This window comes from Cetorhinus maximus, chromosome 1, assembly GCF_964194155.1.
Source record: "Cetorhinus maximus chromosome 1, sCetMax3.hap1.1, whole genome shotgun sequence".
Classification (NCBI taxonomy): Eukaryota; Metazoa; Chordata; class Chondrichthyes; order Lamniformes; family Cetorhinidae; genus Cetorhinus; species Cetorhinus maximus.
Window position 1 is genome coordinate 186,364,752 of NC_135879.1, and position 14,252 is coordinate 186,379,003.

The 14,252-nt window shown below is 46.9% G+C and overlaps 1 non-coding gene across 1 annotated transcript; it reads left to right on the top strand.

Moving 5' to 3' along the window:
* The first annotated feature begins 7,965 nt into the window (after nucleotides 1-7,965).
* Nucleotides 7,966-8,072, top strand: LOC144689051 (U6 spliceosomal RNA). The gene has a single exon (XR_013578554.1). It is a non-coding gene; the product is annotated as a U6 spliceosomal RNA (small nuclear RNA).
* The last annotated feature ends 6,180 nt before the right edge of the window (nucleotides 8,073-14,252 follow it).

Genomic DNA, 14,252 nt, shown 5'->3' on the forward strand with positions numbered 1-14,252 from the left:
GGCATCTGACAGTTAAAGGTAGGGATCCTGAGCTGCATTTCTCCTAACCCTAATATGGAGGCAGAGTACCTGAGCATGACGAGGTCAAACACTTGGCTGCTTGATATTGAGATGCCTCTTGTCACACACAACCGGTGTGCCCTCATGGCAAGCCCTGGCCCTAGGGGAGTCCAAGATGATCAGACAACATGAAGCCTCAAAGATAAGCGCTATTGCTAATGAGGAGCACTGTTATGCTTCATCGCATACTCGCTCCTATCCCACTGCTCCCCTCCCACCTTGTTTGAAGCAACGATGTGCAATTCCAGAGCATACCTGAAGGCTGTTTTAGCCTCCAGAAATCACCATTTTGAAGTAGCATCAGTAACCTCTTGGAGTGACAAGGCAATGGGACACATACCACTGTCTACCAACTTTGTGACCAGGCGCTTTGCCCTGCAATAGTCACAACTACAGGGTAAGAGACGCTTAAGGTTGGATGTCTCAGTGCTGGCACACAAATGTGCCATTGCTTCGACACTTTGAGGTGGCGAGGTGCTCCCACTCTTTGCTGAGCTCAGTAGATTGAGACTGCTGCAGGTAGGATGAGCAAACTGACCATGGCACCATGGTACAGGAAGCCATTCAAGTGGGGAGAGGAAATAGGAACATAGTGGTGGTAGGGCACAGCAAAATTAGGGGGATAGATACTGTTCTCTGCAACCGTGGGCGGAAGTCCCGAAGGCTGTGTTGCCTGCCCATTTCTAGGGTTAAGGGCATCTCCTCAGGGCTGGAGAAGAACTTGGAGTGGGAGGGGAGGGATCCAGTTGTCGTCGTTCACATTGGTACCAACAATGTTGATAGGACTAGAAAGGAGGTTCTGCTGAAATAATTTGAACAGTTAGGAGATAAGTTAAAAAGCAAAACCTCCAAGGTAATAATCTCAGGATTGCTACCTAAGCCATGGGCAAACTGGCATAGGGTAAATAAAGTCAAGGAGTTAAATGTGTGGCTCAAAGATTGGTGTGGGAGGAATAGGTTTCAATTCATGGGGCACTGGCACCAGTACTGGGGTAGAAGGGAGCTGTTCTGGCAGGACAGGCGTCACTTGAACTGTGCTAGGACCAGTGTCCTGGCAAACTGAATAACTAGGGCTGTAGAGAGGGCTTTATACTAAACAGGGGGGGGAGGGTTCTGGAGAGGGGATAAGTAGACTTACAAAGGATATGGCAGTATTGCAGGGCAACTACTTAGGTAATGATACCCAGAGTGTGACAGGAAAGGACAGAGTGTACAAACATAAAAAAGCAGCAAATAGGGTCATAGGGGGAAAAAATGGTTTAAAAAAAAGGCAAAATGAATGGCTCTTTACTTAAATGCACATAGTATTCGAAACAAAATAAACAAATTAACAGCATAAATAGAGATTAATGGGTATGGTCTTATAGCCATTATGGAGACATGGTTACAAGGAGATCAAAGCTGGGAACTAAATATTCAGGGGTATGTGACTTTTCGAAAGGACAGACAGGAAGGAAAGGGTGATGGGGTAGCTTTGTTAGTACATGGTGAAGTAAGTATGATAGCAAGAAATGATCTTGGATCGGAAGATGTGGAATCCATCTGGGTGAAGGTGAGAAATAATAAGGGAAAGAAGACACTGGCGGGAGTAGTTTATATGCCCTCTAACAGTAGCTATACTATAGAGAATAAATCAGGAGATAATGAAAGCATGTAAAAAAGGCAGTATATTAATCATGGGTGACTTTAATCTTCATGTAGATTGGGAAAATCAAATTGGCAGAGGTAGCCATGAGCAACAATTCATAGAGTGCATTCAGGACAGTTTCCTAGAACAATATGTTGTGGATCCAACCAGGGATCAGGCTATTTTAGACCTGGCAATGTGTAATGAGGCAGGTTTAATAAAAGATCTCAGAAAAGGGAAAGTGTACCAAAGCAAAAGCCTCTGAAAGCACCATCTTGAAATGTTCTCAGTGTGGCAAGAAAAACCTGCATAAGAGGGAAGAATGCCCAAAATGGGGAGCAGAGTGCTACAAATCTGCCAATCTAAATCACAGCCTGCAAAAGGAAGGGAAAAAATTAAAGCCAAGCCACATAAAGGGAGTGGAAGAACCACAGAAAAAAGGAAATAACTTTCCTAGAGGAGGTAAATAAAACAGGAAATAAGTACTGGACTATTAACCTTGAAGTGGATGGACACTGTGCAGAGTTTAAATTAGACATAGGGGCAGGAGTTTCTGTCTTATCTGAAGTAAAATGGCTTAAGCACATTACACTACAGTCTTCAGCTATTAAGTTACAATGTCCAAGTAGAATTAAATTGAAAGACATAGGCCAAAACCTGGCAAAATCAAAATACAAAGAACGAGAAATCATTGAACCTCTGTATATCATCCAGAACCAAGAATCATCTTTATTAAGCAGAAAGGCATGCTTACAACTGAAACTAATCTATAAAGTTAATGAAATTGCTGGTGAGCATTACAGCAATGTATATAGGAATGAATTTCCAAGATTATTTACAGGCTTGGGAAAATTAAAGGACCCTAAGAGCTCATGCTAAACCAATTTGCCTCTTGGGCAAAGCCAAGCATGAAATAGCGAACACGCTACAGCAGGGTGTTACCTCTCCAGCAACAATACCAACTAAATGGTATTCAGGAATGTTCAATGTCCCAAAGCCAAATGGCTCAGTTAGAATCTGCATGGACTTGCCTCAACTAAATAAATCAGTGGAACATGAGATCCAACCAATAGCATCAGTAAATGAGAGTCTTGCCAATTTAGCTGAGTGCCCTATTCACCAAATTAGAAGCAAACAGTGGATTTTGGCAGTTGCATCTGCACAAAGAATCCAGACGACTGATCACTTGTATAATGCCATTCGGTCATTATTGCTTTAATAGGTTTCCATTTGTAATTGAGTCCACTACAGAAATATTTCAGAGAACGATGGCTCAGACCCTAAAAGGCATGGAAGGAGCAATATGCCAGAAAGACAACATACTCGTACATGGCTCCATGATGGAAGAGCATGCTGGGGGAGTTTGAGCTGTCCTGAAAGTTCTACAAGATGCAGGTTTAACATTGAATGAAAAATTTGAGTTTGCAAAACCTATGATTAAATTTCTAGGGCACATTGTGCAAGCCTCAGGAATGACAGTCGACACACAAAAATCAAAGGTGATCAAAGAGTTTCCACAACTCAGGAACATTACAGAGCTACAAAGATTCCTCAGAATGATTAACCAAATTTGTCAGAAGCCAATGAGCCGTTGAGGCAGCTGTTGAGGCAGGGTCAACAGTGGTGCTGGAGTGTGGACCAGCAAAATGCTTTTGAAAAGATCAATCATCTTCTAACTTCCCCTGAACTTATAGCACATTATGACCCAAACTAATGACCATTGTAGCAGCAGTTGCGTCGTCTACAGGTCTGGTTGTAGTATTATTCCAAGTACAATGGGACGGTAAACATAGACCAGTTTATTATGCCTCAAAGTCACCCACAGACACAGAGAAAAGTTACACTTGTGAAGGAAGAATTGGCAGCGACATGGACATGCAAAAAATTCTCAGACTACATGATGAGATTGTGGTTTAAAATTCAAACCAACCATAAGACACTAGACACTCTTCTGCACATAAAAGGGATTGCAAAGATAGTGCCTAGAATTCAAAGCTTCAGGCTGAGGTTAATGAGGTAGGATCCCATAACCGAGTACATTCAAAGGAAGTACCAGATGACAGCAGATGCACTATCAAGAATACCAGTTGAAGGAACCAAAATAGAGGGTTTGAATTTCATTGAGGAGGTGGAAGAATGTACATTTTTCATTACTAAACATCTACTGGCCATTACAAAGAAGCTGCAGGAGATAAAATAAGCACAGCAGTAAGATGACCAATGTTCCAGATAAAAGAACACAGCCTGGAAGGATGGCCTGCCTATAGTCCTAACAATCCAGTATTATGGCAGTAATTTGAACAGAGAAAACATCTCACAATCATTGAAGATCTCCTAGTGTTTAATGACAGAATAGTCATTTCGAAAACACTTCGGCTTGATATTCTTCATCACTTAGGGATAGCAAAATGTTGAACAACGGCCCAACAACAAGTCTGGTGACCAGTCATTACTCACACTCTAGAAGATCTAATTTCTAATTGTCTTACATGTGCAGTAAACAGCCAAGAACAAAGAGAACCTAATATCACCTCGAGTGACCATGAGAGGGTTAAACAGTGGGAGGAAGAACAGAGACACAAACAGGTTCGTAAGTTTAACTTCAGGCACAGAGCATAGGACTTATCAGTGCTGAAGTCCAGGTCCGAGACCAACAGAAAGAAGGCATAATAATCGAGACAGGTGCTCAAACAAGATCTTACAGCATTGAGAAATCCCAGGGAACTATAAGAGAAACCTTGGTGCCTTTTCTATCCTTGGAAAGAAAGCCAATTGAAACTTGGGATTGCTACTCAGATCGTCATGGAGATAAAGAAGAAGAAACGAGACAAAGCTCTACAGCCACCCAGGAGAAGGGGACTCACACTGACAGAAGGGAGATTGCGGAATGTTCTCAATCTCAGAAAGAGATAAGAACAAGATCAGGGAGATTGGTCAAGGCATCTCAGAGACTAACCCTGTGACGCCTAAGACTTTGGGGGAGATATAGGGGGATGTATAAAATTGGGATAAAGACTTGGGGAGAGATGTAAAGTAAAGGGTTAACATCAGAAGCACCTGATGCTGATGTAATGATGATGAAATAACAATTGACTGAGGGCAGAATGTTCCGTGACCATTGGCGGCGGAAGTGTTTGGCAGTAGGAGCAGACAATATGGCGAGGAGGCCTCAACCGAAGTGCAGCACCTGCTTCCCCCCTCAACCCCCCTCAACCGCAGGGGAACCCTTGCCCACCCCTTCAACTCACTTCAACCACAGGGCAGCCCATTACCCGCCATCGGAAGTCGGGAACTTCATTGTAATACATGTGCGTATCATTATAAGCTCAGCTCGCCGGAATCACCCACCCCCAACCCCACGCAGGATCACCTGAGCATGTCGGCGTGCTGGCATGCCAAAGTACTTCATAACAGCATGTATAAGGTGTGCACCTGGCGAGCTGCAGTTCGAAGGGAACTCAGAGGTGAGATCACAGTAATGTTGCAAAGCACTTGCAAGGGTGGCCTCTTGGACCTCAAGGTTGAGGCACTGCTTATTCAGGCAAGGGCACAGGCAGGTCACTTTTGCCCAGATGGCTGCCAGTGTGGTGGTTGTGTAGGGACTGCCTCATGTTTGAGGTGAGTTAGTAGTGGGGGGCAAGGGCTGCCCTGCGGTTGATGGTAGTGCACAAGCACATGCGGGGTGGGGGGTGGGGGGTAGGGGAGGGAAGCAGCCAAACATTAGGGAAACCTTGCACAAAGTGACCATTCCCTTGCAGCTGAGACAGTTCAGATGCAGCTACATTGATACGCTTGGAGTCGGGCCTTTATCTTATCTGCCCACTGAAGCAACGCAAAGGTATGAAAGTGCCACCAAATGCTAATGAGCGTTTTAGTGGACTGCAGAACAATTGGACAACTGAGCACATTATACAATCTCCTTGCTAAAGCTGGCCATGGAACAGTTACTGGTGGAGATGCTCACAGCCCCTTGCAATGTCATCATCCCGGTTTGGACCAGACTCCCCCATGGCTCAAACTAACAGTGCAGTCTTGTAGTGCGGGTTAGGAGAATGTTTGCGGCTGAGCTGAGAGCACAGCATACAGTCCAATGGGCGAAGCTGCTGCCAATCGGTCAGGTGGAGTGGGGCAAAGTTGGATGGGGTCTCGGGCAGCAATATTACACACTAAACTCTGGCCATCCAAGTGGAGGCCAGCACTCTCCGGGATGCATTAAGGGGCCTTCAGACTTAACCAAGGACAGGTTCTTAGTACACACAAGCTGACCTATGCATCTCTCTTTCATCCTGCAGGAGGACTACATCAGAAGCATGGAGCCTGGTGGCCTAGCTGTAACCCTCATGGATTACACAGAGTGGAGATGAAGGAGAAGAGAGCGATAGAGGCGCCTGACTGGGCAGAGGGAGGAGCAGCAACCTCAGGAAGAAAGGGCAGCTGGGGCTCCCGCACACGCCGCTGAAGAGCCACAGTGAGCCGTCATTGGTTGGCACCTAGCTGGACCCAGCATCTATAGACGTCACCTTTCGTTCCTGCAGATGACCAAGAAAGAGTGTCACTGAAGACTGCACATGTCTAGAGAACTGGTCGGTCATATCTGCTGCCTGCTGCAGGATTTAGCACCACGGGGTCATGGAGGGCATCCACTGCCAGTGGCTGTGAAAGTGATCGCAGAGCTCAGTTTTTATGCCAGTGGTTCCTTGCAGGGCTCCACAGGTGACCTCTGTGGGATATCACAAGCCACTACCCATAAATGCATCCATGCCATCTTTGGATGCCATCTTTGCAAAGGCATACAACTTTGTGCATTTCATCCGGGATCAGAAAAGCCAGGAAGCAAGAGCGCTGGGATTTGCCCTGATCTCTGGTTTCCCTCAGGTGCAGGGTGCCATCAACATCACTCATGTGGCGCTCAGAACTCCGTGGTAACAAGCGGTCAACAACATCAGCCGAAAGGGATCCCACTCGTTGAATGTACAGCTGGTGTGCAACCACCAAAAACACATCCTGCAGGTTTGTGCCTGGTTCCCAGGGAATGTCCACAACTCCTACATTCTCAGTCAGTCTCAGATCCCTGACATCTTCCAGGGCCCACAGAGGCTGCAAGAATGGCTCATCAAGGACAAGGGCCTGGCTGATGATATCCATACAGTGGCCTCAGAATGCAGCAGAGTGAAGGTTCAACAAGCCCCATTCTGCAACTTGCACCTTGGTGGAGCAAACCACCGGGATGCGGAAAATGAGGTTCTGGCACCTGGACCGGTCTCGTGGAGCGCTGGACTATAATTCGCAGAAGGTGTCACGCATCGTCGTCGCCTGCTGCGCCCTTTACAGCCTGGCGCAGCAACACGGCAAGGGGCTGGCTAAGGAGGAGATGGAGGAGCTGAACATTTCCTCCGATGAGGAGGACGTCGATGGGGATGAGGGTGAGGAGGTCCTTGAAGGTAAGCATGACATCGATGAGACCCTCGCACTGGCCAGATGAGATAGGCACATTCAGGATGTCTTCATAGCTGCTAGATTCCGGAAGACGATGACAACATGCAGTGAGGGGACTTCATAGATCCTCACATTGCATCTGTGAATGTTTGACTCCAGTCTGGCTGATGGCAGTGCACATACCCTCTGTGATAAGGCTCCTGACATGGAGATGCAGTGCAGGCCCTAATAGTCGCTCGATTGCAGGAGGATGATGATGACATGCAGTGAGGATACTCCATAGATCTTCACATAGCCTCTGTGAATGTCTGACTCCTGTCTGGCTGGGGGCAGCTCACTTGTGCTCTGTGATCAGGGCCATCTCATGGATAAGCAGCCAAGAAACTTTAAAAGCCCCTAATCCTTTGTCGGTCTTCAGCACCTGACCCCTTCAGGAGCACAGCATCACTGGTCACAGATGCTGAAGAAATGGGGGCCAGCCCCACCTTAAAGGTGCTGAGAGCACATAGAGAGAATGACGGAACTCTGTGACGCCTGCCAACGACATTCTGGCAGCAATGACAAGCACCATCGAGGTGCAGGCATCAGTAATGTGTCCAGAGAGTGTGAGGCCGGACAATCACTTTGGTCTGAAGGCTGCACAAAGCACAGAGAAGAGACCCTGGACTGAGACACCTGCCTTTATCTGGTGCAGGAAGGTTTCACATCTGAGTGACACGAACACTGCTCATCAGAACAAGGAGCCATAGGCAGGGAGACATTCTTGAGAGTTAATTTACAATAGTGAACATTAGGTACAAGTGATTAACATCTGTGCCCAGGCTGTGCAACTCCATCTTCTTGTGCTCGCTTCGGCAGCACATATACTAAAATTGGAACGATACAGAGAACATTAGCATGGCCCCTGCGCAAGGATGACACGCAAATTCGTGAAGCGTTCCATATTTAAGACTTACATCTTCTTAACCTTCCTAACCCTGCTGCTGCGTCTTGGTGCTCCCCGGACATTTACAGTGGGGATAGAGGCAGCCTGCTGACTGCTACGCCCTGTCTGTGTTGACCTTGATGGGCGTTCTCTGAAGGGCCAAGACCTGAAGAACCCCAGCCTGCTTTCGGGGTCCTGTTGTGTGGCTGTGGCACCCTCTGCAACCTGTGGAGCTGGAGCTGCTGGGGTAACAGGAAGAGGGGAGTCGGGTCGGCTAGACACACCCTGAGTCACATGGGTGGATGGCCCCAGGGTTGCACCTGCTGATCCTGCTCCCTATGGGTGCCCGGGGGCCACTGGCTGACTCTGTGAAGAGTAGGGGAAGCTGGAGTGAGATCGAGCTGCCCCATGCCCCTCTCGTGTTAACACTGCTGGAGGCCAACAATGACTGATGTCCTGGACCAAGGTATAATTGCGGCCGCCATCCTACCAGTGTTGACCTCGGTGCGTTGGCATGCCGGCGCTATCACCTCAGACTGAAGATGGACGGACTCTTCCATCGTGCTTTGCAATCTGAGGAGCACAGCAGGCATCCCTTCCTGATTTTCCTGAGCTTGCCATTGTAGCTCCAGCAACTGTGCCATGACCAAGTCCAGAGGCTCATCATCTGACTCGGACTCAGCAGATTTCTGGCCTCCAGCAGCCCTCCAAGTGACGGAGACCTGGAAAGTCCCTGCCACCGCCTACTGTGAATCAGACAGTGCAATGTGCTCACCAGATTATGCTCCCGAGGCTACTATAGAACTAGTTCCCACTGGGGTGGGTGTGTCTGCACTGGTGGAGGGTGTGGGTGAGCGCTGTGATGGGTCTTCAATGAGGGTGCCTTCAGATTCTTCTTCCAATGTGTCTTCGGGGCTTGATTGGAGGCCCTGGGCCATGGACTCTGTTGGCTGTTTCCCAGGTCTGCGAAAGCAAGTGGAGATAATTAGTGCATGACAGTGACCTGTGAAACAGGACACATCACTCATATCATGGTTGTCTGATGGATGTTGCACTGCTGGATCCTCACTTGGTAGAGCACTGCCGACCTCACCATCAGCACAGGAATAGTCCAGATCCTTACTGGCTAGCTGGATGGCTCTGTTTTCAAAGTTTGTGAGGACCTTGATTTCAGGCATTCCTTCACCAGTCTGTGACCGCTCCCTCTTGTTGTGTGTCAGCTTGTCCTGCATGAATACAGATGGAGAGAGTGTAAGCAGGATGCCTGCCAAGCCAGATGATAAGCATGCCTGGCATGTGTGGGTGGTGAGTGAACATAACAACATAAGAAATAGGAACAAGAATAGACCATTCTGTTCCTCGAGTCTGCTCCGTCATTCAATAAGATCTTCTTGTGTTTTGAATTCCACATTCCCATCTAATCCCAATAACCTTTGATTCCCTTGCCTAACAAGAATCTACCTACTATCTACCTCAGCTTTAAAAATATTCAATGACCCCGCCTCCACCACCTTCTGTGGCAGAGAGTTCCAAAGTCCAACAACCCTCAGAGAAAAATATTCTCATCTCTGCCCGAAAAGGGTGACCCCTAATTTTAAAACAGTGCCCCCTAGCTCTGGATTCAGCCAGGAGAGGAAACATCCTTTCCACTTCCACCTTGTCAAGGATGTTCAGGATCTTGTATACTACAATCAAATCACACCCCACTCTTCTAAACTCCAGTGGGAACAAGCCCAGCCTGTCCAAAATTTCTTCATTATACAACCCACTCATTCCAGGTATTAATCTAGTAAACATCCTTTGAACCGCCTCCAATGCATTTACATCCTTCCCTAAATAGTGGACCCATGGATGGAATGAGGACAATGAAAGTGTGTGTGAGAGAATGAATGATGATGTCCCTTGGACTGGCAGTGAGTGAGATCCCTGTGGATGTGTGATGGGTTTGTGAGTGTGTGAGTTGAGAGTAATGAGAAGAGTGACTTACCCTAGCAGAACGGAGGAGGTCATTCATCCTCTATCGGCACTGGGTGGTTGTCCTCTTTTGCAGGGCATTGGCGCTGACCACTGCTACCACCATCTCCCAAGCCAGTTTGGTGATGTTGCTGCCAGAGCGGGGATAGAGGACATCACTGCGGGCCTCCACCGTGTCCAAAAGGCGCTCGAGGGATGCATCATTAAACCACGGGACGCAGTCTTCTTGCCTTTTGAGGCAATGCCTCCTTGAGGCACTGAGAAGTGTGCACCCGGCTGCACTTTAAATATGGCGCCCAGCGTGAGGAAGTAGCGAGGTGACGGAGTGGCGAGCGAATTGGAGCCTGCTCACCATCGAAATGGCAGGGATGAGGAGAAATCTTTTTCTCTGAGAGGGTTGTGAGTCTTTGGAACTCTCTTCCACAAAAGGCAGTGGAAGCAAAGTGTTTGAATAATTTTAAGACAAATCTAGATAGATTCTTGATTAACAAGTGGGTGATAGGATATCGGGGGTAGGTAGGAATGTGGGGTTGAGGCTACATTCAGATCAGCCATGATCTTATTGAATGGCGGAGCAGGCTCAAGGGGCCGAGTTTTCTATTCCAACTCCTAATTCGTATGTTCACGTTTTTCCCGAGCATGCATAATTAATGAGGAGGGATTGGGACAATATGGTGTGAAAAGCTGCCATTGCAGCTGGCGGGTAAAATGTTCTTTCTCCTCCCCACTACTGCACTTAGTGCAAATCTGGGACAATTCAGGCCTGAGTAACAGAGATCTGGAGACATTCCAACCTCTTGCAGAGTTCCTAAGATGTATATAGAAGTGTAAATAAATAATTATGGTTTTAACAAACTGCAGTCTCAAGTAGCTTACTTTGGGAGAATAGCCAAACCCCAAAGAAACCCAACTAGACCCCGAACACACAAAGAAACATTATCCTAACTGGACTTCAGTGGAAATTACTCTAGGTTCTGAATGTTGAGCATAAGTTCTATCTTCTCATACATTCGGTAACTACTTCAATGATTCTCTGAAGATCTGTTTCTGATACAACACTTACTGCAGCATCATCAGCATATTGGTGCTCAATGACTGAGGTTGGGTGGTCTTAGTTTTTGGTTGGAGTCATCTGAGATTAAATAATTTACCGTCCATTCAACAAGTAGGCTGCACTCCAGCAGGGAGCTTGTGTCTAGTCAGATGGAGCAGGGAGCAAGGAAGATCGAGAAAAGAGTTGGAGCGAAAGCACAACCTTATTTTACTCCTGTCTTAACCTCAAAAGGAGCTGTAATGGATCTGTTATTAAGGATCACCACTCACACATCATCATGAAGTAGGCGAAGGATGGTAACGAATTTTGGACAACATCCATACAGCAGAATCTTCCAGAGTGCCTTACAATTTACAGCCTTTGTCAAGTCAAAGAACGCTATGTAGAGAGGCAGATGTTGTTCGTGACAGTTTTTTTGTAGTTGACAAGCTGCAACGATCATGTCGGCCGTGCCTCTTGATGGCCTAAACCTACATTGAGATTCGGAGAGCAGCTCTTCAGCAAGTGTAATAAATTGATTCAGAAAGGTTCTTGTAATGATCTTTCCTGCAATGGAAAGCAGGGACATGTCTCTGTAATTCCCACAGTTGGACTTTTCCCCTTTCTTGAAGATTGTCACAATGCCACCCTTAAGATCATTCAGGACTTGCTCTTCACTCCAGGCCTGTAAGATAGGGGCATGAATCTGTCATGTTAGTCACTCTCCTCTGCGCTTGAAGATTTCAACAGGGATTCTATCACCTCCTGCTGCTTTGTTGCTTTTCATTTTTGTGATGACTTTCATACCTCCATCAGCATTGGCAGAATTATGGGCTCATCCTTAACTGCGTTGTGGATTGGAGTTGAAAGCACTCTCACCAATAATTGATTCTTGATTGAAAGGCCTTCAAAATGCTCCCTCCAATGGGTGTTGACAGATTTCCTTTCCTCGATCAGACCTTCCCCATCCTTAGGCCTCAGCTGGAGCTGGACCATGAGTACTTGGGAAATAAATGGTCTTTGTTGCCACGGATTTCATTCCTGTCATTGAGATGTTGAATTTCTTTTGCCTTATCTCAGAGCATTGAGGGGCTTTGGAACTCGCTTCCTCAAAGGTGATGGAAGCAGAGTCTTTGAATGTTTTCAAGGCAGAGCTAGATAGATTCTTGATTAACAAGGGGATGAAAAGTTATTGGGGGTAGGCAACAATGTGGGTTGAGGTTACATTCAGGTCAGCCATGGTCTTATTGAATGGCAGAGCAGGCTTGAGGGGCCAAGTAGCATACTCCTACTCGTAATTCGTATGTTCATATGTTGTCTGCCCACCACATGTCCTTCATGTCACAGGTGACATTTGTACCTCCATCTTCACTAGTTGGTGAGCCAGTTTTTTTTTTTGCTTTGAGTTTGGGTTATTCCACTAGACGCAGAAAGTTTTGTGCTTGTGATCAATCAGTTCATTGATATCCTCACCATTTTCATTAAAACAGTCCTGATGTTTCCTGACAAAACATCCAAGTGTCCCTTTACAGGGACACTTGATGATGTTGGCCTTAAGGACATTCAAGTACTGTGGACACTGTTCTTCTGTTCTTGATTGAACTTTGAAAGATTTTCCCGAGGACATTGTTGGAATCGGAAGGATTGGATCCTTCAGAGCTTCGATGTTGATCTTTCATGGGCATCTCTTCTGTTGCACCCATCGTCTGGGAGCCAGTTTGATGGACATAATTAAATTTATAAGTCGGTGATCACAGCAATCATCAGCCACTGTCATTGCTCTAGTGATGCGGACAGCTTTGCGATTCGGGCACGGATGATGATGTTATCGATCGGGTGCCAGTGCCTGGACCATGGGTGTTGCCGTGATGTTTTGTACTTGTTCTTCAGACAGAACAGGGTATTGGTGATGATAAGTCCGTCTTCTGCTTATTTGGTAAGGAGAAGAATGTTGGAGTTGACATTTCCAACTCCTTCCCTGCCAATTGTTCCATTCCAGAGATTGGAATCTCTTCCAACTTTGGCATTGAAACCGCCAAGAAGAATAACCTGTCCTCCTTTGGAACCCCACAGAGAGCTTGGTCAATTTTGGCATAGAGATCTTCTTTGGTTTCATTGTCAGCATCCAGAATTGGAACATATGCACTGACCACAATGCAAATTGGCTCCTTGCCAGTTTGAGACGAAGAGTCACGAGGTGTTCATTTCTTCCAAGAGGGAACTCATGAAGCCAGTTCACAAGTTCATTCTTGATGGCAAATCCAACTCTGTGAGTTCTGCGGAGAAGAAATCAGTCAACGTTTCGAGCCCTCATGGCCCTTCAGCAGAGCTGAAGCATAGTTTCAACAAGGGAGAAATATAACTTGGTTTAAGGTGGGTGGGGGGGAAGAGACACATTGAGGGTGTGGTGTGAGCAGATAATCAAAAGATGTCAGAGACAAAAGGGTCAAAGAGGTGTTGAAGGTGGTGGTCTTTGTCTGAGAAAAGTGCTAATTAAGAATGCAAGACAGGATATTCAAAGTACAGCTCTAGTGGGGGTGGGGTGGAAAGACTAAAGGTTTTAGTTTTAGATTTAAAAATAATGGAAATAGGTGGGGAAAGAAGAATCTATATAAATTATTGAAAAAAAAGGCGGGTGGGGGGGGGAAAAGAAACGGGGTGGGGATGGGGGGAGGGGGAGTTTAAGATCTAAAGTTGTTGAATTCAATATTCAGCCCAGAAGGCTGTAAAGTGCCTAGTCGGAAGATGAGGTGCTGTTCCTCCAGTTTGCGTTGGGCTTCACTGGAACAATGCAGCAAGCCAAGGACAGACATGTGGGCAAGAGAACAGGGTGGAGTGTTAAAATGGCAAGCGACAGGGAGGTTTGGGTCTTTCTTGCGGACAGACCGCAGGTGTTGCGCAAAACGGTCGCCCAGTTTGCGTTTGGTCTCTCCAATGTAGAGGAGACCGCATTGGGAGCAACGAATGCAGTAGACTAAGTTAGGGGAAATGCAAGTGAAATGCTGCTTCACTTGAAAGGAGTGTTTGGGCCCTTGGACGGTGAGGAGAGAGGAAGTGAAGGGGCAGGTGTTGCATCTTCTGCGTGGGCATGGGGAGGTGCCATAAGTGGGGGTTGAGGAGTAGGGGGTGATGGAGGAGTGGACCAGGGTGTCCCGGAGGGAACGATCCCTACGGAATGCCGTCAAGGGGGGTGAAGG